This window comes from Coregonus lavaretus (assembly GCF_964263955.1).
Source record: "Coregonus lavaretus genome assembly, contig: HAP1_SCAFFOLD_450, whole genome shotgun sequence".
In the NCBI taxonomy this organism is placed as follows: Eukaryota; Metazoa; Chordata; class Actinopteri; order Salmoniformes; family Salmonidae; genus Coregonus; species Coregonus lavaretus.
In genome coordinates this window covers 218,025-245,277 of record NW_028163334.1, presented here as the reverse complement: position 1 = coordinate 245,277, position 27,253 = coordinate 218,025, and positions in this window count along the sequence as shown.

Below are 27,253 nucleotides of genomic sequence, written 5' to 3'. Positions count from 1 at the left end.
TACTTGTTTTTCTGTCAATAGCCGTGGTGCTAAAACCATGAACCTAAAACGTTCGCACGGGAATGACTATCCCACATTGACCGTGTACAACTCATACTTACCTGGCAAGGGAGATACCGTGATCAAGAAGGCGGTTCACCCAGGGTGAGGCTCAGCCATTGTACTCCGGCTGTGCTGACCCCTGCGAATTTCCCAAATGTGGAAATCTCGATTGCATAATTTCTGGTAGTGGGGGACTGCGTTCGCGCTCTCCCCTGATTTCATTGTAAAAAATAAATTGGGGAAAAGACTGGTTTGTCTTTTTGATGCTCGAATTTCTTGATTGGTTTGGGGAAATGTTCGGCCTCTTCCTGGTTTTAGCGTTTGTAGCAGCTCTGCTGTTTAGGGGTTCAAGAATCAACAGTCTGTCGATGCTGAATCCGATTCATGTGCTGTTTTCTACTGTTAGAAAAAGAAGTAAAATACAACTGTTTGTCAATTGTACATTTTAGCATAATTAATGAAAATGGTATGCTATTAATTATGGGGGAAGTATAGACATAAAAATAAAAAGTTCTAAGTAATACCAGTTTGAAGTAACAGAACAACAGAACTTGTGTTATGGATGTGACGGAAATGGACAGGCATTTTGGGGAGAATAGACACATCAGCAAATATTTACATTACATTTTAGTCATTTAGCAGACGCTCGTATCCAGAGCAATTTACAGGAGCAATTAGGGTTAAGTGCCTTGCTCAAGGGTACATCAACAGATTTTTCACCTAGTCAGCTCGGGGATTAGAACCAGCGATCTTTCGGTTACTAGCAAAACACTCTTAACCACTAAGCTATCTGCCGCCCCAAACGTCTTTGAATGTCAAAGTCTTAGGGTAAAATATTAATAGTCACTTTGAAAATAAAGGCTTGGCAACACACAAAAACAACAATGATGAAAATATAGAAATTGTCATATAAACTTTAGAGAGGAAAATGTACCATTATGGATGTGACATTCTGCATTATGGATGTGCTCTGTGAAAAAATTACTGTTTATATATTAAAGATTTCTTCACCAAACTTCATCGTAATACTTTCGTTGTCATCTGAAAATGCAGTGTAGCTCAAAGAACCAAGAAATCACTGGTCATTTGAATAGTTATTGCATAGGCTATCAAAGTGCACTCGTGGGTCCCGTCTTAACCAACCATTAATGTACAAATGTGCTAAAAAAATGCATCTACAATTCTTTATTTGAAAAACACTATTTTCATTGCGAATTAGAGTGCTGCATACCTCAACAATTATATAAATATTTGCACTTTCATAATAACGCTAAAGGAAAATTATGGATGTGACGTTCTGCGTTATGGATGTGACGTTCTGCGTTATGGATGTGACGTTCTGCGTTATGGATGTGACGTTCTGCGTTATGGATGTGACAGGGTCCAAAAAGACAGACAGCAAATGATGACACTGCACTCCTTTTCAAATTTACGTTTTAGTAATTTCATTCTAGATCATTAATGACTGATGTTTTATTTAAAATATTAAAAATGTTATTATCAATCACCTACTGAGTAACAGAATAAACATACAAAAACTTAAACTCAATTCATGCTTTGTATTAATCTCACACCTTTTAATCTGCAGCACAGGCTCGATGCACGCGCATCATTTTTGTGACGTTGTCGGCCAACCCGTCTATACCACCGCGGAGTTTACTGTCTTTGATACCACTCTGGCTAAGCTAACAGGTTGCTAGATAGCTAGCAGTAACTGGCTTGCACACCCGCATTTTGAGTAGAAAAAAGTGGGGGTTGACTATCCAAATCATTCTCTAATGTTGTAAACGCCAGAATTAGTAATAAAGCTTTGAAGCAGTTTACCTTAGCTAGAAGTCTTCTCAACTTTATCAGCTGTGCTGTGGGGGACACACTATTTAAGCCACTTCGATAAGAAGTGATTTTCGCTAACCCTAACCCCTTTCCTAACCTTAACCTCAGTCTCCTAACCTGCTATGAAGAAGTTGCTTCGGTATTCGAAGTGGCATGAAAAGAGTGTTTCCCGTGCTGAGGCGTGCTAATATCAACAAAACACTCGTTTTGTGTCCCCTCTTTCGTCTAAAAGTGAGAACTGACTTTTCAGCGGACAGAAGGTGGGTGACGCTGACCAATCGGGAGTCTATCATGATACGGAAGGGGGAGCGGTAATGGTCAGTGCTATCCGGTATCCTTGGGAAAGCCCTACCCTAACCCCTACCCTAAACCCTAACCTTAACCCCTACTATTACCCTAATCTTAACCATAACTCTTACCTTAACCATTTTAAATGTAAACTTCATTGGGGGTAGGGACATCCCAAGGATCTCGGATAGCACAGACCGAGCTGTAATTAACCTTCCTAAGGAGGGTTTTGTCTAGAAGAGAAACCGTTTTTGTCAAAATTGACTTTTCGTAGCAGGTTTAGGCAGTGGTGTAGTGCTATTTTTGGGGGGATAAATTAGTAAACGACGTCATTTCCTCAATCAAGGTTTGTCCTGACTGATGTAGCCCATTTAATCATCATTATAGAATATGAATATGCATAAAATGCATCCTCCAATTGTAACGTCTGTCTATGCCAACACATATTGTCTCAATAATATTTTCTATTTTGAATACCCTCAAACACCAAGTTAGGCATACTTAATTTCAAAATGGGCCATCATCACTGTCAATCAAGAATGACAATTCTTCACGTTTGATCAAATGTTTAAATTTAAATTTTACATTTACGTCATTTAGCAGACGCTCTTATCCAGAGCGATTTACAATGTAAAGGAATATTTTATTTTTTATTTTTTTATTTTTTGGGGGGGTGGGGTAAGGGGGTGTAGGATTACTTTATCCTATCCCAGGTATTCCTTAAAGAGGTGGGGTTTCAAATGTCTCCGGAAGGTGGTGAGTGACTCCGCTGTCCCAGCGTCGTGAGGGAGCTTGTTCCACTATTGGGGTGCCAGAGCAGCGAACAGTTTGGACTGGGCTGAGCGGGAACTGTGCTTCCGCAGAGGTAGGCCAAATCACATTTTAATTGCCACATGCACCGAATACAACAGGTGTAGACATTACAGTGAAATGCTTACTTACAAGCCCTTAACCAACAATGCAAAGTAAAAAAATAAAAATAAAGTGTTAAGCAAAAAAATAAAAGCAAATAACTAAAGAGCAGCAGTAAAATAAAATAACAGTAAGGAGGCTATATACAAGGTGGTACCGGTACAGAGTCAATGTGAAATAACAGTAGGGAGGCTATATACAGGGGGTACCGGTACAGAGTCAATGTGCAGGGGCACCGGCTAGTCGAGGTAATTGCGGTAATATGTACATGTGGGTAGAGTTAAAGTGACTATACTTAAATAATAAACAGAGTAGCAGCAGAGTAAAAAAGGGGGACGGGGTGGGGGTGGGGGGGCAGTTCAAATTGTCCGGGTAGCCATGATTAGCTGTTCAGGAGTCTTATGGCTTGGGGGTAGAAGCTGTTGAGAAGCCTTTGGGACCTAGACTTGGCACTCCGGTACCACTTGCCGTGTGGTAGCAGAGAGAACAGTCTATGACTAGGGTGGCTGGAGTCTGACAATTTTGAGGGCCTTCCTCTGACACCGCCTGGTATAGAGGTCCTGGATGGCAGGAAGCTTGGCCCCAGTGATGTACTGGAATAAGGCTGTAACTTTTAGAATTGTTATAATCCATCAGATATTGACTGAATTATAGCACATAAAACATTTTACTGGCATGGACAAATAATGCAGTTCAGGGATTTTGATCATATTTCAGGTATTCAATGTATTGTCAAGTTTAACTTTTTTTTATTTGAATGCACTCATACACATTTTCTTATTGTACCAGTTTTTTACTTATTTATGTTAAAATATAGAAAATGATGTGCCTAATTTGCACGAATACGCTGGATATATTTGCATCTATGAAGACATTAACATAAAGGGGAGGAACAGGGCTGCAAGCACCAAACACTTGCTCTGTCTACCCTACCATCACTCACCGGCGCTGTCAAGACTGCCTCATTAATTACTGTTGTTGTCACGTTCTCTTGCATAATTCAACAGGTGTGTCAATAGCAGGACACCCTTTGATAAAAAGTCAACGGGCTTGGCTCGAGATGACACCTATCTAAACATCCTTTACATTTTTTGCGAGATGTGACATAATATCACTATAATCCAAGTGTTCATTTTCAGAAGTTTGCTTTCATTTCAGCGCATCTAATTTGTAAAAATGTCAACTGTATTAAATGATTGCTTTTTTCAACTCCACAAAAAATGAACACCCATCATAACACATTTATCTTTCTTTTCGTTCTTGTGATGTACTTGTCGAGACGGTGCATTAAATCCTAGACGAAGCTTTAGCGTTCTTATAGATTCAACTGAAAGCCTATGTATCCCATTGAACCTATTTCAGCCATTACCGGGGTGTGTTTGACAGGACATTACAAACATTTCCGCGGTCGGAACGTCAACGGGGGAAAACGACACAAGCAAGAGTATGAAAGAGTAGCAGGAGTGAAATTAAAGCAGCGAGATTTAAGTAAAGTTACAAGTGGATTTTGTACCCCTCAAACACAGGAAATAGATGGTTGAAAATGACAGATCTCAGGTGGGCGGGGCATGAGCGTTGCTAGAGCAACTCTTAGAACAGGGACAGGTGTGTGTGTGTGTGTGTGTGTGTGTCAGGGTTGTAGGATAAAGAGTTGGAACCGGTTCAGGCTGCATTATGTGTAATGTAATGGTACTGAGAGTCATGATAAAGGGCTAGCTCTGGTCCAACGTTAGTTAAGCCAACTCTCTGAAGTTCAGAGACATTCAAAGTTCCTTCATAGAAGCCGCTCCTCCGTAGGTATAATTCTGTGGGCATAATTCAGATAATGCATTTCATAACAACAAGATGCCAAGCGCTTCATGCCAAGCACTCTATCCGTGCCAGTAAAATGTTTTATGTGCTATAGTTCAGTCAATATCTGATGGATTATACAAATTCTAAAAGTTAGGAGAATCTTCATCCATTGTCCAACTTGCATGTCTTAGAATTGTTTTTTTAAACCTTTTAACAATTTCGATGACTGTTGCTAGTTGCTTGTTCGCTTTTTGTTGTTGTTGGTACACTTCTTTTATATTATCAAATCAAATCAAATCAAATCAAATTTTATTGGTCACATGCGCCGAATACAACAGGTGCAGACATTACAGTGAAATGCTTACTTACAGCCCTTAACCAACAGTGCATTTATTTTAAACAAAAAAAGTAAGAATAAAACAACAACAAAAAAAGTGTTGAGAAAAAAGAGCAGAAGTAAAATAAAGTGACAGTAGGGAGGCTATATATACAGTAAAATAAAGTGACAGTAGGGAGGCTATATATACAGGGGGGTACCGTTGCAGAGTCAATGTGCGGGGGCACCGGCTAGTTGAGGTAGTTGAGGTAATATGTACATGTGGGTAGAGTTAAAGTGACTATGCATAAATAATAAACAGAGTAGCAGCAGCGTAAAAAGGATGGGGTGGGGGGGCAGTGCAAATAGTCCGGGTAGCCATGATTAGCTGTTCAGGAGTCTTATGGCTTGGGGGTAGAAGCTGTTGAGAAGTCTTTTGGACCTAGACTTGGCACTCCGGTACCGCTTGCCGTGCGGTAGCAGAGAGAACAGTCTATGACTAGGGTGGCTGGAGTCTTTGACAATTTTGAGGGCCTTCCTCTGACACCGCCTGGTATAGAGGTCCTGAATCAGGGAGCAACTGCCCTTTATTTATAATAGTAACATTCTTTCAGTTTACACATTTGTTAGAGGTGGTGTGGTTGAAATACTACAACACAGATAGAACAATGAGACAGATTTTTCACTGGATGTTTAAATGTGAAGCATCCGCTTGCTGTTTCCACTCACTACCAAATAAGAGCGGAAGCCCATTGGCGGGCAGCGGGAGAAGATGGAAGGAGATAGATTTTGGCAGACATTCTGCAAATGTTCTCATCGATGAAACATTTTATCTCAATACAGTTTTCAGTTTCCAAAACTATAATATGTTATGAACAGAGTGGACTAAGGTTAGTAAACTTTAACCTTTGCAAAAGTGTTTTAAAAATCGCGTTGTTTAGAAGGAGTGTAAAGGCAAATTGCATTATTGCACACGTGCTCTTCACAGATTAGGCGTTCCTTTACGGAAATATGCAGATGACGCTAGAACGCGCCAATAGGATCTCGCTAGCTCGTGCTTGGCTCTGCCCCCTCCTTGCTTGTTCTGCCCACTGTGGCTCATTTGTTCCCATTGGAAACGTCAGGCTGTGGTCTATCTTGGTTTAGTTATAAGTAATCTTTGACTATACTCTGTAATTCTAACGCTTTATCAGTGGTCCCTGTTTCAATGTGCCTGTATGGGTGAGTGTGTGGGACTGGGGAGTGTGCCCACTAGTGTTCAATAGTGGAACTGCAGTCTGGTTTATCTCTCGAAGACAAAAGAACCACGAGACGAGAAAAGCTAAATAAAATCACAAATTCCATTCACTTGGCTTTATGTGTGTTTCAGAATTGTTTTGGTTGTACTCAGGGTTATTTATAATAATGTATTGTACTTTCGGCTATCAGACAGACGTTTAATAAAAATGTTTTGTTATGATAATTTCTACAGAATTGCACCCTGGGAAAATTGCGAAACACTCATAATTTACGAGTAAAATAACAGTTAAAACGTGTTTTCACCTCTCCATCTACAAGTAGACAAAATAGCACTGAACGTCCATTGAAATTACTTGTTTTTCTGTCAATAGCCGTGGTGCTAAAACCATGAACCTAAAACGTTCGCACGGGAATGACTATCCCACATTGACCGTGTACAACTCATACTTACCTGGCAAGGGAGATACCGTGATCAAGAAGGCGGTTCACCCAGGGTGAGGCTCAGCCATTGTACTCCGGCTGTGCTGACCCCTGCGAATTTCCCAAATGTGGAAATCTCGATTGCATAATTTCTGGTAGTGGGGGACTGCGTTCGCGCTCTCCCCTGATTTCATTGTAGAAAGTAAATCAAGGATAGAACTAGCACATCTTTCGAACACTGTTATTCTAGATTGGTGTACAGAAATGGTCAGACTCTCCCTGGTTTTAGCGTTTGTAGCAGCTCTGCTGTTTAGGGGTTCAAGAATCAACAGAGTCTGTCGATGCTGAATCCGATTCATGTGCTGTTTTCTAATGTAAGAAAAAGAAGTAAAATACAACTGTTTGTCAATTCTACATTTTAGCATAATTCATGAAAATGGTATGCTATTAATTATGGGGGAAGTATAGACATAAAAATAAAAAGTTCTAAGTAATACCAGTTTGAAGTAACAGAACAACAGAACTTGTGTTATGGATGTGACGGAAATGGACAGGCATTTTGGGGAGAATAGACACATCAGCAAATATTTACATTACATTTTAGTCATTTAGCAGACGCTCGTATCCAGAGCAATTTACAGGAGCAATTAGGGTTAAGTGCCTTGCTCAAGGGTACATCAACAGATTTTTCACCTAGTCAGCTCGGGGATTAGAACCAGCGATCTTTCGGTTACTAGCAAAACACTCTTAACCACTAAGCTATCTGCCGCCCCAAACGTCTTTGAATGTCAAAGTCTTAGGGTAAAATATTAATAGTCACTTTGAAAATAAAGGCTTGGCAACACACAAAAACAACAATGATGAAAATATAGAAATTGTCATATAAACTTTAGAGAGGAAAATGTACCATTATGGATGTGACATTCTGCATTATGGATGTGCTCTGTGAAAAAATGACTGTTTATATATTAAAGATTTCTTCACCAAACTTCATCGAAATACTTTCGTTGTCATCTGAAAATACAGTGTACCTCAAAGAACCAAGAAATCACCGGTCATTTGAATAGTTATTGCATAGGCTATCAAAGTGCACTCGTGGGTCCCGTCTTAACCAACCATTAATGTACAAATGTGCTAAAAAAATGCTAGAACGCGCCAATAGGATCTTGCTAGCTCGTGCTTGGCTCTGCCCCCTCCTTGCTTGTTCTGCCCACTGTGGCTCATTTGTTCCCATTGGAAACGTCAGGCTGTGGTCTATCTTGGTTTAGTTATAAGTAATCTTTGACTATACTCTGTAATTCTAACGCTTTATCAGTGGTCCCTGTTTCAATGTGCCTGTATGGGTGAGTGTGTGGGACTGGGGAGTGTGCCCACTAGTGTTCAATAGTGGAACTGCAGTCTGGCTTTTCTCTCGAAGACAAAAGAACCACGAGACGAGAAAAGCTAAATAAAATCACAAATTCCATTCACTTGGCTTTATGTGTGTTTTGGTTGTACTCAGGGTTATTTATAATAATGTATTGTACTTTCGGCTATCAGACAGACGTTTAATAAAAATGTTTTGTTACGATAATTTCTACAGAATTGCATCCTGGGAAAATTGCGAAACACTCATCATTTACGAGTAAAATAACAGTTAAAACGTGTTTTCACCTCCATCTACAAGTAGACAAAATAGCACTGAACGTCCATTGAAATTCCTTGTTTTTTATATATTAAAGACTGTTTATATATTAAAGATTTCTTCACCAAACTTCATCGTAATACTTTTGTTGTCATCTGAAAATGCAGTGTACCTCAAAGAACCAAGAAATCACCGGTCATTTGAATAGTTATTGCATAGGCTATCAAAGTGCACTCGTGGGTCCCGTCTTAACCAACCATTAATGTACAAATGTACTAAAAAAATGCATCTACAATTCTTTATTTGAAAAACACTATTTTCATTGCGAATTAGAGTGCTGCATACCTCAACAATTATATAAATATTTGCACTTTCATAATAACGCTAAAGGAAAATTATGGATGTGACGTTCTGCGTTATGGATGTGACGTTCTGCGTCATGGATGTGATGTTCTGCGTTATGGATGTGACGTTCTGCATTATGGATGTGACATTCTGCGTTATGGATGTGACGTTCTGCGTTATGGATGTGACATTCTGCGTCATGGATGTGACGTTCTGCGTTATGGATGTGATGTTCTGCGTTATGGATGTGATGTTCTGCATTATGGATGTGACAGGGTCCCAAAAGACAGACAGCAAATGATGACACTGCACTCCTTTTCAAATTTACGTTTTAGTAATTTCATTCTAGATCATTAATGACTGATGTTTTATTTAAAATATTTAAAATGTTATTATCAATCACCTACTGAGTAACAGAATAAACATACAAAAACTTAAATTCAATTCATGCTTTGTATTAATCTCACACCTTTTAATCTGCAGCACAGGCTCGATGCACGCGCATAATTTTTGTGACGTTGTCGGCCAACCCGTCTATACCACCGCGGAGTTTACTGTCTTTGATACCACTCTGGCTAAGCTAACAGGTTGCTAGATAGCTAGCAGTAACTGGCTTGCACACCCGCATTTTGAGTAGAAAAAAGTGGGGGTTGACTATCCAAATCATTCTCTAATGTTGTAAATGCCAGAATTAGTAATAAAGCTTTGAAGCAGTTTACCTTAGCTAGAAGTCTTCTCAACTTTATCAGCTGTGCTGTGGGGGACACTCTATTTAAGCCACTTCGATAAGAAGTTATTTTCACTAACCCTAACCCCTTTCCTAACCTTAACCTCAGTCTCCTAACCTGCTACGAAGAAGTTGCTTCGGTATTCGAAGTGGCATGAAAAGAGTGTTTCCCGTGCTGAGGCGTGCTAATATCAACAAAACACTCGTTTTGTGTCCCCTCTTTCGTCTAAAAGTGAGAACTGACTTTTCAGCGGACAGAAGGTGGGTGACGCTGACCAATCGGGAGTCTATCATGATACGGAAGGGGGAGCGGTAATGGTCAGTGCTATCCGGTATCCTTGGGAAAGCCCTACCCTAACCCCTACCCTAAACCCTAACCTTAACCCCTACTATTACCCTAATCTTAACCATAACTCTTACCTTAACCATTTTAAATGTAAACTTCATTGGGGGTAGGGACATCCCAAGGATCTCGGATAGCACAGACCGAGCTGTAATTAACCTTCCTAAGGAGGGTTTTGTCTAGAAGAGAAACCGCTTTTGTCGAAATTGACTTTTCGTAGCAGGTTTAGGCAGTGGTGTAGTGCTATTTTTGGGGGATAAATTAGTAAACGACGTCATTTCCTCAATTTATTTTTTATCTTTATTTAACTAGGCAAGTCAGTTAAGAACAAATTCTTATTTTCAATGACGGCCTACCCCGGACGACGCTGGGCCAATTATGCGCCGCCCTATGGGACTCCCAATCACGGCTGGATTGTGATACAGCCTGGAATCAAACCAGGGGGTCTGTAGTGACGCCTCTAGCGTTGAGATGCAGTGCCTTAGACCGCTGTGCCACTCGGGAGCCTCAATCAAGGTTTGTCCTGACTGATGTAGCCCCATTTAATCATCATTATAGAATATGAATATACATAAAGTACTTTGTATACCAGGGTTGGCTGGCCTTCTCTAGTCACTCGTAGGCTCAGTCACTGGTATACTTTTATTTACAAAGCCATTTTGGGTTTACTACCTTTTTATTTGGGCATTTTTATTGTTCAGAAATGTGGTGGGTACTCTCTTCGTTCACTGGACTTTATCCTGCTAACTGTTCCAAATGTCCGAACTGAATTTGGTAAAAGGTATTTTATGTACTCTGCGCCATCGTCTTGGAACACCTTACAAAATAATTTTAAACTGGAAGAACTTGTCCCGATTGGTGTTTTTAAATCTCTGATGAAGGATTTTGAGGCTGATTCACTGACCTGTCAATGTTTTTAATTTGCTGTTTTTGATATTGTTATACTCCTGTGAATTCATGAATGGTTTTTACTAGATTACTTGTAGTTTTTCATGTTGTCTGTCTGTAATTTTTTGTAATGACTTGGTGCTGCCTATCTTGGCCAGGACGCTCTTGAAAAAGAGATTTTAAATCTCAATGAGCCCTTCCTGGTTAAATAAAGGTTAAATAAATAATAAAAAAAATACATTAAGGCACCTACACAAAAACTTCATTACACATTCATAACACATTCATAACACATCCGTAAGCACTACAAAAGTATTACATGTCTGTTTCCCAGGGTCAGGTGGGCTATCTGGAACACCAACTGAATGAGGAGAGGAGCAGATCTCCTGATGGACAGAGGACCAAGGGAAACAACAGGCCAGTGCACACTCACTCACTCACTCACACTCACTCACTCACTCACTCACTCACTCACTCACTCACTCACTCACTCACTCACTCACTCACACTCACTCACTCAATCACTCACTCACTCACTCACTCACTCACACTCACTCACTCACTCACTCACTCACTCACTCACACTCACTCACTCACTCACTCACCCTCCTCCACCAATGGCAGACAGCCAAGCATATAATGTAAACTGGATTCATAGAATCATGCTGGATGACTCTGACTTTACATTAAAACACATTTAGGTCTGAATGCTCACATTTCCTGCTCTGCCTTCAGTTGCTGACTAAGGAAGTTCAGATTGTGAGATTGTGAGATTTTTTATTAATCCAGAGATTTTTTTTGGATCCAGTTTTGTTCTCAAGTTTATCGAGTTTGTGTACAGTATGTTTGTGAAATGCTGACACAGCTATAAATGCATTGTGTGTGTGTGTGTGTGTGGGTGCATGCGTGACGTGTTTGTGTGTTGGTAAAGCATGCCATGGGAGCAGATCGGTTCAACTCTGTTTTGGTTTCTCTGAAAATACAAAAAGAATATCTAACTATTTACTGGTGCCACTTCCCCTCTCAACCAGGGCTGTCTCTGACTGGCAGTAGAGGTTACAGTCTTTGGATCCTGTCTGACTGGAGATTAAAATAAATACATCATTTCCTTTGGTTTGGTGACTTAACCATTACTGACAGCACCACCCTTTGGTTTGGTCAATTAACCATTACTGACAGCACCACTGTTTGAAGATGGACGTTGATTTTTACATGATGTCCTCTTCTGGGGAGGGAGATTCTGACAACATCACTGTTTAATAACTGTTTAATAACTGTCCATCAATGGACTGTGAGTGGCCGTTTCTCATGTGAAAGGTGTATTCTGCAGTGTGTAATGGATGTCTAAATGGTTTTCTCTGCTGACAGATGGAGCAGATAAGAGTTGAGCTGTTGCAGGAGAGGGCAGTCAGACAGGACCTGGAGTGTGACAGGATCACTCTGGAGAGAGAGAGACAGGTACTGGACTTTCTCAATTTCTCCTCCTCTCCCATCTCTCTTCACATGTAGTCCTCTCCATTGGTGGTTGAACTTACTGTATATGTCACCCCTTGAATCATTGGTGGTTAAACCTGCTGTATATGGTACCCCCTAAATCATTGTTGGTTAAACCTGCTGTTTATGGTACCCCCTGAATCATTGGTGATTGAATCTGCTGGATATGGTACCCCCTGAATCATTGGTGGTTAAACCTGCTGTATATGGTACCCCCTGAATCATTGGTGGTTGAACCTGCTGTGTATGTTACCCCCTGAATCATTGGTGGTTGAATCTGCTGTATATGGTACCCCCTGAATCATTGGTGGTTAAACCTGCTATATATGGTACCCCCTGAATCATCCTCCATGCTTCCTGTCTCTTTTATATGTGCTCCCCCTTTGTTGTTCTCCTCCAGAATAAGGATCTGAAGAGCAGGGTGCCTCATCTAGAGGGCTCCCAGAGGTCCAACCAGGATGGTGTGGTCTCCAGACTGGAGGGAAGGATCCAGGAGCTGGAGGGGAGGCTGGAGGGAGAGGAGAGTTGAAGGGGAGAGGTGGGGAGAGGTGAGGTGGAGGGGAGAGGAGGGGTGAGGTGAGGTGGAGGGGAGCTGGAGGGGAGAGGTGAGGTGGATGGAAGCTGGAGGGGAGAGCTGGAGGGGAGGCTGGAGGGGTGAGGTGTAGGGGAGGCTAGATGGGAGAGGTGAGCTGGAGGGAAGAGGGGAGGTGAGCTAGAGGGGAGGCTGGAGGGAGAGGTGAGGTGAGGTGGAGAGGTAAGGGGAAGAGGCTGCAAGGATAGAAGAGGGGAGGCTGGAGGGAGAAGAGAGGTGAGGTGAAGATGCTGCGAGTGGAGCTGGAGGGAAGAGGCTGCAAGGAGAGGAGAGGTGAGGGGTAGGCTGGAGGGAGAGGGGAGGCTGGAGGGAGAGGAGGGGGGAGGCTGGAGGGAGAGGAGAGGGGAGCTGGAGGGGAGCTGGAGGAGAGGCTGCAAGGAGAGGTGAGGTGTGAAAGTATTTGGTAGCAGTTGGTAGCAATTGGTAACAGTTTGTAGCGTGCTCGACCCTGGACTATTATGTTGCCAGTTAGATTCTTCCCTTGGTTTATAATGCTGTGGTTAAAATCCATCACCGTCACTACAGCAATGAGAAGGCATCTACGGTACAAGGGTTTAATGTTTAGATGGTGTTGAGGGCTATGATCCTGAGTGTCTGACAGGGTTTAATCTTTTTCTTCTCAGAGACAACATCAACCTGCAACAAGCCAACAGGAAACTAGAGAGAAAGGTGAAGCAGATGATGATGAGCACATATCAATGCAGAACCAGGAAGACCAGGTGAAGTGGAACACTTACGGTCGGTCAAAATAGTTACTTTAGCACTTTATTTGAACTGTACGTCATAAGTACTCCTGAGTGGCGCAGTGGTCTAAGGCACTGCATCGCAGTGCTAACTGTGCCACTAGAGATCCTGGTTCGAATCCAGGCTCTGTCGCAGCCGGCCGCTACCGGGAGGCTCATGGGCCGTGCACAATTGGCCCAGCGTCGTCCAAGGTAGGGGAGGGAATGGCCGGCAGGGATGTAGCTCAGTTGATAGAGCATGGTGTTTGCAACGCCAGGGTTGTGGGTTCGATTCCCACGGGGGGGCCAGTATAAAAAATATGTATTCACTAACTGTAAGTCGCTCTGGATAAGAGTGTCTGCTAAATGACTCAAATGTAATAAGTGTTGTATTACAGTCATAAACCTGACATTACAAATGTTTTAAGATGTCATGACATCTTTATGTCTCTGAACGTCAAGGGGCAAATTCAGATAAAGTGTTACCAGAGTTACAGGAAGACACAGGTGTAATTCACATCCATTGAGGACTTTGCATTGGCCAATACATGAACATCCTACCTATGAACACCTCTTATAGCTGACCCAGAATCTGAAGACGGACAAGTACTAATGTAGCCGATGTGAAACGTTGACGTCACCCGCTCTTGAGACCTTGAAGTAGTTGTTTCCCTTGCTCCGCAAGGACCGCAGCTTTTGTGGAACGACGGGTAACAATGCTCCGTGGGTGTGTTCAGAGGGTCCCTGGATTGAGCCCAGGTTGGGGCAAGGAGCGGGACGGAAGCAACACTGTTACGCTAATACAGCCATTACAGACAGACTTAAAAACAACACATCAATGAATTATTTAAAAAAAAAACGATGTACTGTAACTTCCTGTCCTCTCCATCAAGGGGCTGAAGACGTAAGTACTGATACAGCCATTACAGACACAACAATAGACGGACAAATTTACAACAACACATCATCAACTAACTGTAACCAGGGATGGAATTGAAGGATTTTGGGCACTGGGCAGCCTGGCTAGTAGACTGCGATTTTCTACTAGCCTGGATGACATTCAGGTCCAGAATTTGGGCCATGCGTTGTTCGAAAATAAAAAGAAACACTGGCCTAGTGGGCTAGTTTGGCACATTTTCGACTAGCCCGGTCTGAAAAGTACTATCTTTATTTCCATCCCTGACTGTTACCCACCCTCTCCTCTCCTAGCTGAACCAGAGGCTGAAGACTGCGAAGAGACCGATGGATGGGGCTGAGCAGGAGATAGAGCGACTGTAAAACTCGTAAGAGGAAGTTACAGAGAGATCTGGATGAACAGATGGGAGATCAACGACCAGGTCCTCAGCCAGCTCAACGCCCTGCGCTCAGAGATGAGGTGAGTTGAATGCAACAATGTGTGGGGTATCTATCTTTCCAGCCCGGTCTCATAGACTAGATGTAAGATAGTAAATGTATATCCGAGACACTCAAATGAGTATGGTATGGTGACATAAGGGGACCGAGTGGCGCAGCGGTCTAAGGCACTGCATCGCAGTGCTAGAGGCGTCACTACAGACCCGGGTTCGATCCCCGTCTTTATCACAACCGGCCGTGATTGGGGAGTCCCATAGGGGCGGTGCACAATTGGGCCCAGCGTCATCCGGGTTAGGGGAGGGTTTGGCCGGGGTAGAGCCGTCGTTGTAAATAAGAATTTGTTCTTAACTGACTTGCCTAGTTAAATAAAGGTTAAAATAAATAAATAAGACAGAAGGTAACTTAAGGCAAAAACGAAAGGAGTGTGGTTGGATGGGTAAGCGTATAACGCGAACGTCTAGCAACCCAAAGGTTGCGCGTTCGAATCTCATCATGGACAACTTTAGCTACTTTGCTAATAATTTAGATAGCATGTTAGCTAACCCTTACACCTTACTCCTAAACTTAACCCTAACCTTAACCCCTAGCCTAGCTAACATTAGCATTAGCCACCTAGCTACCTAGCTGATGTTAGCCACAACAAATTAGAATTCGTAACATTTCATACGTTTTGCAAATATGCCACATATTGTACCTTTTTGTAAATTCGTAACATATTGCCGGTTTTACAAATTCGTAACATATCATATGAAATGGATTGTGGACATTCACCAATGTAATACATACCATATGAAACGTAACATATGATACTAAATGGAGTGTCTCGTAATTACGACCAGAATAATACTAAATGCTCTGAGACCAGGGTGATGTTTTAATTTTTGACTTCAGTTTTTGTACCGGGCGTTATTGTCGTTTTATAATGCTTCTGGTCTTTTCCTTTTTCAGGCATAAGCAACAGAAATCGGCTCCTGAGGATCCTGAAGGATGATGATGCGGTCTATGAGGATGACATCAACTCTGACTGACTTCCTTACTTCTAGTCCCGTGTAGCTCAGTTGGAAGAGCCTGGCGCTTGCAAGGCCAGGGTTGTGGGTTCGTTTCCCACGGGGGGGCCAGTATGAAAAATTTATGCACTCACTAACTGTAAGTCGCTCTAGATAAGAGCATCTGCTAAATGACTAAAATGTAAATGTTGTGACAAATTTGGTACACATGTTGCAAACAGTGTCAAGACTCAACATATGCAAGAACATTCATATCGACCACACGGTGGCGCTATAATAACATACTATGCCATTTAGCAGAAGTTTTCAACTTTTATCCAAAGCGACTTACAGTCATGTGTGCATACATTTTTACATATGGGTGGTCCCGGGGATCGAACCCACTACCCTGGCGTTACAAGCGCCATGCTCTACCAATTGAGCTACAGAGGACCACAGGCACACGTTCATATCTCTTGATCTGTTTGACTCAAAGTGCTGAAATTTGGGCAAGCTATGTACATGCATGCATTGGACATGCGACTGAAATGTTGCAGGTAATGAGAGCGCTTGGCATGAAGCGCTAGTCTACACCCATTCAGCATGTCTCATTGATCTCTATTGTTCATACCCATGGCAATAGCTTTCACTCTGGCAACTCAAATAGCTTCATGGTTTCCAGGGCTGAGAGTGAGACCAGGGGGGTAAAAGAGGCATTTTGGGCTAAAATGTGTTAAATAGCAATTGGAAGTTCTGGATGAAACTGGTGAAAGGAAAATGACATTAGAACATTTTAATACTTTCAAACGGTAACATCATTTAGTTATACTTTATGATTTTCCAACATGCTGATTCTACCGTTTCAGTGGATTACGTTTCTAATTGCTGCAAATATTTCTAAAAACATGTTGTTAGTGACAATGTGTTATTGTACTTACAAAACAACACACAGCAGCAGAGACAGTTGATCATCTGGCAGAAGTGTGCCTGTTACAATGGGGACATAGCGCCTCCTACTGGATGAAATCAGGAAACGTTTACAGTGCCTGGTATTCCCAGGCGGTCTCCCATCCAAGGACTAACTAGGCCCGACCCTGCTAAGCTTTATGAGTTTATGGTAAAGTATATAAAGTTATTGTCTTAAAAACAAGTAAATTGAACCAAACATAGCAGCATACCATTTTCATGAATTTTGCTAAAATGTACAATTGACAAACAGTTGTATTTTACATCTTTTTCTAACAGTAGAAATTCTTGAACCCCTAAACAGCAGAGCTGTTGCAAACACAAAAACCAGGAAGAGGGCGAACATTTCCCCACACCAATCAATAAATTCGAGCATCAAATAGACGAACTGGTCTTATCCCCAATTTATTTTTTTACAATGAAATCAGGGGAGAGCGCGAACGCAGTCCCCCACTACCAGAAATTATGCAATCGAGATTTCCACATTTGGGAAGCTCGCAGGGGTCGAGTCTACAGAATCATGGCTACCCGGACAATTTGAACTGCCCCCCCACCCCCACCCCGTCCCCCTTTTTTACTCTGCTGCTACTCTGTTTATTATTTAAGTATAGTCACTTTAACTCTACCCACATGTACATATTACCGCAATTACCTCGACTAGCCGGTGCCCCTGCACATTGACTCTGTACCGGTACCCCCTGTATATAGCCTCCCTACTGTTATTTCACATTGACTCTGTACCGGTACCACCTTGTATATAGCCTCCTTACTGTTATTTTATTTTACTGCTGCTCTTTAGTTATTTGCTTTTATTTTTTTGCTTAACACTTTATTTTTATTTTTTTACTTTGCATTGTTGGTTAAGGGCTTGTAAGTAAGCATTTCACTGTAATGTCTACACCTGTTGTATTCGGTGCATGTGGCAATTAAAATGTGATTTGGCCTACCTCTGCGGAAGCACAGTTCCCGCTCAGCCCAGTCCAAACTGTTCGCTGCTCTGGCACCCCAATAGTGGAACAAGCTCCCTCACGACGCTGGGACAGCGGAGTCACTCACCACCTTCCGGAGACATTTGAAACCCCACCTCTTTAAGGAATACCTGGGATAGGATAAAGTAATCCTACACCCCCTTACCCCACCCCCCCAAAAAATAAAAAAATAAAAAATAAAATATTCCTTTACATTGTAAATCGCTCTGGATAAGAGCGTCTGCTAAATGACGTAAATGTAAAATTTAAATTTAAACATTTGATCAAACGTGAAGAATTGTCATTCTTGATTGACAGTGATGATGGCCCATTTTGAAATTAAGTATGCCTAACTTGGTGTTTGAGGGTATTCAAAATAGAAAATATTATTGAGACAATATGTGTTGGCATAGACAGACGTTACAATTGGAGGATGCATTTTATGCATATTCATATTCTATAATGATGATTAAATGGGCTACATCAGTCAGGACAAACCTTGATTGAGGAAATGACGTCGTTTACTAATTTATCCCCCCAAAAATAGCACTACACCACTGCCTAAACCTGCTACGAAAAGTCAATTTTGACAAAAACGGTTTCTCTTCTAGACAAAACCCTCCTTAGGAAGGTTAATTACAGCTCGGTCTGTGCTATCCGAGATCCTTGGGATGTCCCTACCCCCAATGAAGTTTACATTTAAAATGGTTAAGGTAAGAGTTATGGTTAAGATTAGGGTAATAGTAGGGGTTAAGGTTAGGGTTTAGGGTAGGGGTTAGGGTAGGGCTTTCCCAAGGATACCGGATAGCACTGACCATTACCGCTCCCCCTTCCGTATCATGATAGACTCCCGATTGGTCAGCGTCACCCACCTTCTGTCCGCTGAAAAGTCAGTTCTCACTTTTAGACGAAAGAGGGGACACAAAACGAGTGTTTTGTTGATATTAGCACGCCTCAGCACGGGAAACACTCTTTTCATGCCACTTCGAATACCGAAGCAACTTCTTCATAGCAGGTTAGGAGACTGAGGTTAAGGTTAGGAAAGGGGTTAGGGTTAGCGAAAATCACTTCTTATCGAAGTGGCTTAAATAGTGTGTCCCCCACAGCACAGCTGATAAAGTTGAGAAGACTTCTAGCTAAGGTAAACTGCTTCAAAGCTTTATTACTAATTCTGGCGTTTACAACATTAGAGAATGATTTGGATAGTCAACCCCCACTTTTTTCTACTCAAAATGCGGGTGTGCAAGCCAGTTACTGCTAGCTATCTAGCAACCTGTTAGCTTAGCCAGAGTGGTATCAAAGACAGTAAACTCCGCGGTGGTATAGACGGGTTGGCCGACAACGTCACAAAAATGATGCGCGTGCATCGAGCCTGTGCTGCAGATTAAAAGGTGTGAGATTAATACAAAGCATGAATTGAGTTTAAGTTTTTGTATGTTTATTCTGTTACTCAGTAGGTGATTGATAATAACATTTTTAATATTTTAAATAAAACATCAGTCATTAATGATCTAGAATGAAATTACTAAAACGTAAATTTGAAAAGGAGTGCAGTGTCATCATTTGCTGTCTGTCTTTTTGGACCCTGTCACATCCATAACGCAGAACGTCACATCCATAACGCAGAACGTCACATCCATAACGCAGAACGTCACATCCATAACGCAGAACGTCACATCCATAATTTTCCTTTAGCGTTATTATGAAAGTGCAAATATTTATATAATTGTTGAGGTATGCAGCACTCTAATTCGCAATGAAAATAGTGTTTTTCAAATAAAGAATTGTAGATGCATTTTTTTAGCACATTTGTACATTAATGGTTGGTTAAGACGGGACCCACGAGTGCACTTTGATAGCCTATGCAATAACTATTCAAATGACCAGTGATTTCTTGGTTCTTTGAGCTACACTGCATTTTCAGATGACAACGAAAGTATTACGATGAAGTTTGGTGAAGAAATCTTTAATATATAAACAGTAATTTTTTCACAGAGCACATCCATAATGCAGAATGTCACATCCATAATGGTACATTTTCCTCTCTAAAGTTTATATGACAATTTCTATATTTTCATCATTGTTGTTTTTGTGTGTTGCCAAGCCTTTATTTTCAAAGTGACTATTAATATTTTACCCTAAGACTTTGACATTCAAAGACGTTTGGGGCGGCAGATAGCTTAGTGGTTAAGAGTGTTTTGCTAGTAACCGAAAGATCGCTGGTTCTAATCCCCGAGCTGACTAGGTGAAAAATCTGTTGATGTACCCTTGAGCAAGGCACTTAACCCTAATTGCTCCTGTAAATTGCTCTGGATACGAGCGTCTGCTAAATGACTAAAATGTAATGTAAATATTTGCTGATGTGTCTATTCTCCCCAAAATGCCTGTCCATTTCCGTCACATCCATAACACAAGTTCTGTTGTTCTGTTACTTCAAACTGGTATTACTTAGAACTTTTTATTTTTATGTCTATACTTCCCCCATAATTAATAGCATACCATTTTCATTAATTATGCTAAAATGTACAATTGACAAACAGTTGTATTTTACTTCTTTTTCTAACAGTAGAAAACAGCACATGAATCGGATTCAGCATCGACAGACTGTTGATTCTTGAACCCCTAAACAGCAGAGCTGCTACAAACGCTAAAACCAGGAAGAGGCCGAACATTTCCCCAAACCAATCAAGAAATTCGAGCATCAAAAAGACAAACCAGTCTTTTCCCCAATTTATTTTTTACAATGAAATCAGGGGAGAGCGCGAACGCAGTCCCCCACTACCAGAAATTATGCAATCGAGATTTCCACATTTGGGAAATTCGCAGGGGTCAGCACAGCCGGAGTACAATGGCTGAGCCTCACCCTGGGTGAACCGCCTTCTTGATCACGGTATCTCCCTTGCCAGGTAAGTATGAGTTGTACACGGTCAATGTGGGATAGTCATTCCCGTGCGAACGTTTTAGGTTCATGGTTTTAGCACCACGGCTATTGACAGAAAAACAAGTAATTTCAATGGACGTTCAGTGCTATTTTGTCTACTTGTAGATGGAGAGGTGAAAACACGTTTTAACTGTTATTTTACTCGTAAATGATGAGTGTTTCGCAATTTTCCCAGGGTGCAATTCTGTAGAAATTATCATAACAAAACATTTTTATTAAACGTCTGTCTGATAGCCGAAAGTACAATACATTATTATAAATAACCCTGAGTACAACCAAAACAATTCTGAAACACACATAAAGCCAAGTGAATGGAATTTGTGATTTTATTTAGCTTTTCTCGTCTCGTGGTTCTTTTGTCTTCGAGAGATAAACCAGACTGCAGTTCCACTATTGAACACTAGTGGGCACACTCCCCAGTCCCACACACTCACCCATACAGGCACATTGAAACAGGGACCACTGATAAAGCGTTAGAATTACAGAGTATAGTCAAAGATTACTTATAACTAAACCAAGATAGACCACAGCCTGACGTTTCCAATGGGAACAAATGAGCCACAGTGGGCAGAACAAGCAAGGAGGGGGCAGAGCCAAGCACGAGCTAGCGAGATCCTATTGGCGCGTTCTAGCGTCATCTGCATATTTCCGTAAAGGAACGCCTAATCTGTGAAGAGCACGTGTGCAATAATGCAATTTGCCTTTACACTCCTTCTAAACAACGCGATTTTTAAAACACTTTTGCAAAGGTTAAAGTTTACTAACCTTAGTCCACTCTGTTCATAACATATTATAGTTTTGGAAACTGAAAACTGTATTGAGATAAAATGTTTCATCGATGAGAACATTTGCAGAATGTCTGCCAAAATCTATCTCCTTCCATCTTCTCCCGCTGCCCGCCAATGGGCTTCCGCTCTTATTTGGTAGTGAGTGGAAACAGCAAGCGGATGCTTCACATTTAAACATCCAGTGAAAAATCTGTCTCATTGTTCTATCTGTGTTGTAGTATTTCAACCACACCACCTCTAACAAATGTGTAAACTGAAAGAATGTTACTATTATAAATAAAGGGCAGTTGCTCCCTGATTCAGGACCTCTATACCAGGCGGTGTCAGAGGAAGGCCCTCAAAATTGTCAAAGACTCCAGCCACCCTAGTCATAGACTGTTCTCTCTGCTACCGCACGGCAAGCGGTACCGGAGTGCCAAGTCTAGGTCCAAAAGACTTCTCAACAGCTTCTACCCCCAAGCCATAAGACTCCTGAACAGCTAATCATGGCTACCCGGACTATTTGCACTGCCCCCCCACCCCATCCTTTTTACGCTGCTGCTACTCTGTTTATTATTTATGCATAGTCACTTTAACTCTACCCACATGTACATATTACCTCAACTACCTCAACTAGCCGGTGCCCCCGCACATTGACTCTGCAACGGTACCCCCCTGTATATATAGCCTCCCTACTGTCACTTTATTTTACTGTATATATAGCCTCCCTACTGTCACTTTATTTTACTTCTGCTCTTTTTTCTCAACACTTTTTTTGTTGTTGTTTTATTCTTACTTTTTTTGTTTAAAATAAATGCACTGTTGGTTAAGGGCTGTAAGTAAGCATTTCACTGTAATGTCTGCACCTGTTGTATTCGGCGCATGTGACCAATAAAATTTGATTTGATTTGATTTGATTTGATAATATAAAAGAAGTGTACCAACAACAACAAAAAGCGAACAAGCAACTAGCAACAGTCATCGAAATTGTTAAAAGGTTTAAAAAAACAATTCTAAGACATGCAAGTTGGACAATGGATGAAGATTCTCCTAACTTTTAGAATTTGTATAATCCATCAGATATTGACTGAACTATAGCACATAAAACATTTTACTGGCACGGATAGAGTGCTTGGCATGAAGCGCTTGGCATCTTGTTGTTATGAAATGCATTATCTGAATTATGCCCACAGAATTATACCTACGGAGGAGCGGCTTCTATGAAGGAACTTTGAATGTCTCTGAACTTCAGAGAGTTGGCTTAACTAACGTTGGACCAGAGCTAGCCCTTTATCATGACTCTCAGTACCATTACATTACACATAATGCAGCCTGAACCGGTTCCAACTCTTTATCCTACAACCCTGACACACACACACACACACACACACACCTGTCCCTGTTCTAAGAGTTGCTCTAGCAACGCTCATGCCCCGCCCACCTGAGATCTGTCATTTTCAACCATCTATTTCCTGTGTTTGAGGGGTACAAAATCCACTTGTAACTTTACTTAAATCTCGCTGCTTTAATTTCACTCCTGCTACTCTTTCATACTCTTGCTTGTGTCGTTTTCCCCCGTTGACGTTCCGACCGCGGAAATGTTTGTAATGTCCTGTCAAACACACCCCGGTAATGGCTGAAATAGGTTCAATGGGATACATAGGCTTTCAGTTGAATCTATAAGAACGCTAAAGCTTCGTCTAGGATTTAATGCACCGTCTCGACAAGTACATCACAAGAACGAAAAGAAAGATAAATGTGTTATGATGGGTGTTCATTTTTTGTGGAGTTGAAAAAAGCAATCATTTAATACAGTTGACATTTTTACAAATTAGATGCGCTGAAATGAAAGCAAACTTCTGAAAATGAACACTTGGATTATAGTGATATTATGTCACATCTCGCAAAAAATGTAAAGGATGTTTAGATAGGTGTCATCTCGAGCCAAGCCCGTTGACTTTTTATCAAAGGGTGTCCTGCTATTGACACACCTGTTGAATTATGCAAGAGAACGTGACAACAACAGTAATTAATGAGGCAGTCTTGACAGCGCCGGTGAGTGATGGTAGGGTAGACAGAGCAAGTGTTTGGTGCTTGCAGCCCTGTTCCTCCCCTTTATGTTAATGTCTTCATAGATGCAAATATATCCAGCGTATTCGTGCAAATTAGGCACATCATTTTCTATATTTTAACATAAATAAGTAAAAAACTGGTACAATAAGAAAATGTGTATGAGTGCATTCAAATAAAAAAAAGTTAAACTTGACAATACATTGAATACCTGAAATATGATCAAAATCCCTGAACTGCATTATTTGTCCATGCCAGTAAAATGTTTTATGTGCTATAATTCAGTCAATATCTGATGGATTATAACAATTCTAAAAGTTACAGCCTTATTCCAGTACATCACTGGGGCCAAGCTTCCTGCCATCCAGGACCTCTATACCAGGCGGTGTCAGAGGAAGGCCCTCAAAATTGTCAGACTCCAGCCACCCTAGTCATAGACTGTTCTCTCTGCTACCACACGGCAAGTGGTACCGGAGTGCCAAGTCTAGGTCCCAAAGGCTTCTCAACAGCTTCTACCCCCAAGCCATAAGACTCCTGAACAGCTAATCATGGCTACCCGGACAATTTGAACTGCCCCCCCACCCCCACCCCGTCCCCCTTTTTTACTCTGCTGCTACTCTGTTTATTATTTAAGTATAGTCACTTTAACTCTACCCACATGTACATATTACCGCAATTACCTCGACTAGCCGGTGCCCCTGCACATTGACTCTGTACCGGTACCCCCTGTATATAGCCTCCCTACTGTTATTTCACATTGACTCTGTACCGGTACCACCTTGTATATAGCCTCCTTACTGTTATTTTATTTTACTGCTGCTCTTTAGTTATTTGCTTTTATTTTTTTGCTTAACACTTTATTTTTATTTTTTTACTTTGCATTGTTGGTTAAGGGCTTGTAAGTAAGCATTTCACTGTAATGTCTACACCTGTTGTATTCGGTGCATGTGGCAATTAAAATGTGATTTGGCCTACCTCTGCGGAAGCACAGTTCCCGCTCAGCCCAGTCCAAACTGTTCGCTGCTCTGGCACCCCAATAGTGGAACAAGCTCCCTCACGACGCTGGGACAGCGGAGTCACTCACCACCTTCCGGAGACATTTGAAACCCCACCTCTTTAAGGAATACCTGGGATAGGATAAAGTAATCCTACACCCCCTTACCCCACCCCCCCAAAAAATAAAAAAATAAAAAATAAAATATTCCTTTACATTGTAAATCGCTCTGGATAAGAGCGTCTGCTAAATGACGTAAATGTAAAATTTAAATTTAAACATTTGATCAAACGTGAAGAATTGTCATTCTTGATTGACAGTGATGATGGCCCATTTTGAAATTAAGTATGCCTAACTTGGTGTTTGAGGGTATTCAAAATAGAAAATATTATTGAGACAATATGTGTTGGCATAGACAGACGTTACAATTGGAGGATGCATTTTATGCATATTCATATTCTATAATGATGATTAAATGGGCTACATCAGTCAGGACAAACCTTGATTGAGGAAATGACGTCGTTTACTAATTTATCCCCCCAAAAATAGCACTACACCACTGCCTAAACCTGCTACGAAAAGTCAATTTTGACAAAAACGGTTTCTCTTCTAGACAAAACCCTCCTTAGGAAGGTTAATTACAGCTCGGTCTGTGCTATCCGAGATCCTTGGGATGTCCCTACCCCCAATGAAGTTTACATTTAAAATGGTTAAGGTAAGAGTTATGGTTAAGATTAGGGTAATAGTAGGGGTTAAGGTTAGGGTTTAGGGTAGGGGTTAGGGTAGGGCTTTCCCAAGGATACCGGATAGCACTGACCATTACCGCTCCCCCTTCCGTATCATGATAGACTCCCGATTGGTCAGCGTCACCCACCTTCTGTCCGCTGAAAAGTCAGTTCTCACTTTTAGACGAAAGAGGGGACACAAAACGAGTGTTTTGTTGATATTAGCACGCCTCAGCACGGGAAACACTCTTTTCATGCCACTTCGAATACCGAAGCAACTTCTTCATAGCAGGTTAGGAGACTGAGGTTAAGGTTAGGAAAGGGGTTAGGGTTAGCGAAAATCACTTCTTATCGAAGTGGCTTAAATAGTGTGTCCCCCACAGCACAGCTGATAAAGTTGAGAAGACTTCTAGCTAAGGTAAACTGCTTCAAAGCTTTATTACTAATTCTGGCGTTTACAACATTAGAGAATGATTTGGATAGTCAACCCCCACTTTTTTCTACTCAAAATGCGGGTGTGCAAGCCAGTTACTGCTAGCTATCTAGCAACCTGTTAGCTTAGCCAGAGTGGTATCAAAGACAGTAAACTCCGCGGTGGTATAGACGGGTTGGCCGACAACGTCACAAAAATGATGCGCGTGCATCGAGCCTGTGCTGCAGATTAAAAGGTGTGAGATTAATACAAAGCATGAATTGAGTTTAAGTTTTTGTATGTTTATTCTGTTACTCAGTAGGTGATTGATAATAACATTTTTAATATTTTAAATAAAACATCAGTCATTAATGATCTAGAATGAAATTACTAAAACGTAAATTTGAAAAGGAGTGCAGTGTCATCATTTGCTGTCTGTCTTTTTGGACCCTGTCACATCCATAACGCAGAACGTCACATCCATAACGCAGAACGTCACATCCATAACGCAGAACGTCACATCCATAACGCAGAACGTCACATCCATAATTTTCCTTTAGCGTTATTATGAAAGTGCAAATATTTATATAATTGTTGAGGTATGCAGCACTCTAATTCGCAATGAAAATAGTGTTTTTCAAATAAAGAATTGTAGATGCATTTTTTTAGCACATTTGTACATTAATGGTTGGTTAAGACGGGACCCACGAGTGCACTTTGATAGCCTATGCAATAACTATTCAAATGACCAGTGATTTCTTGGTTCTTTGAGCTACACTGCATTTTCAGATGACAACGAAAGTATTACGATGAAGTTTGGTGAAGAAATCTTTAATATATAAACAGTAATTTTTTCACAGAGCACATCCATAATGCAGAATGTCACATCCATAATGGTACATTTTCCTCTCTAAAGTTTATATGACAATTTCTATATTTTCATCATTGTTGTTTTTGTGTGTTGCCAAGCCTTTATTTTCAAAGTGACTATTAATATTTTACCCTAAGACTTTGACATTCAAAGACGTTTGGGGCGGCAGATAGCTTAGTGGTTAAGAGTGTTTTGCTAGTAACCGAAAGATCGCTGGTTCTAATCCCCGAGCTGACTAGGTGAAAAATCTGTTGATGTACCCTTGAGCAAGGCACTTAACCCTAATTGCTCCTGTAAATTGCTCTGGATACGAGCGTCTGCTAAATGACTAAAATGTAATGTAAATATTTGCTGATGTGTCTATTCTCCCCAAAATGCCTGTCCATTTCCGTCACATCCATAACACAAGTTCTGTTGTTCTGTTACTTCAAACTGGTATTACTTAGAACTTTTTATTTTTATGTCTATACTTCCCCCATAATTAATAGCATACCATTTTCATTTTCATTAATTATGCTAAAATGTACAATTGACAAACAGTTGTATTTTACTTCTTTTTCTAACAGTAGAAAACAGCACATGAATCGGATTCAGCATCGACAGACTGTTGATTCTTGAACC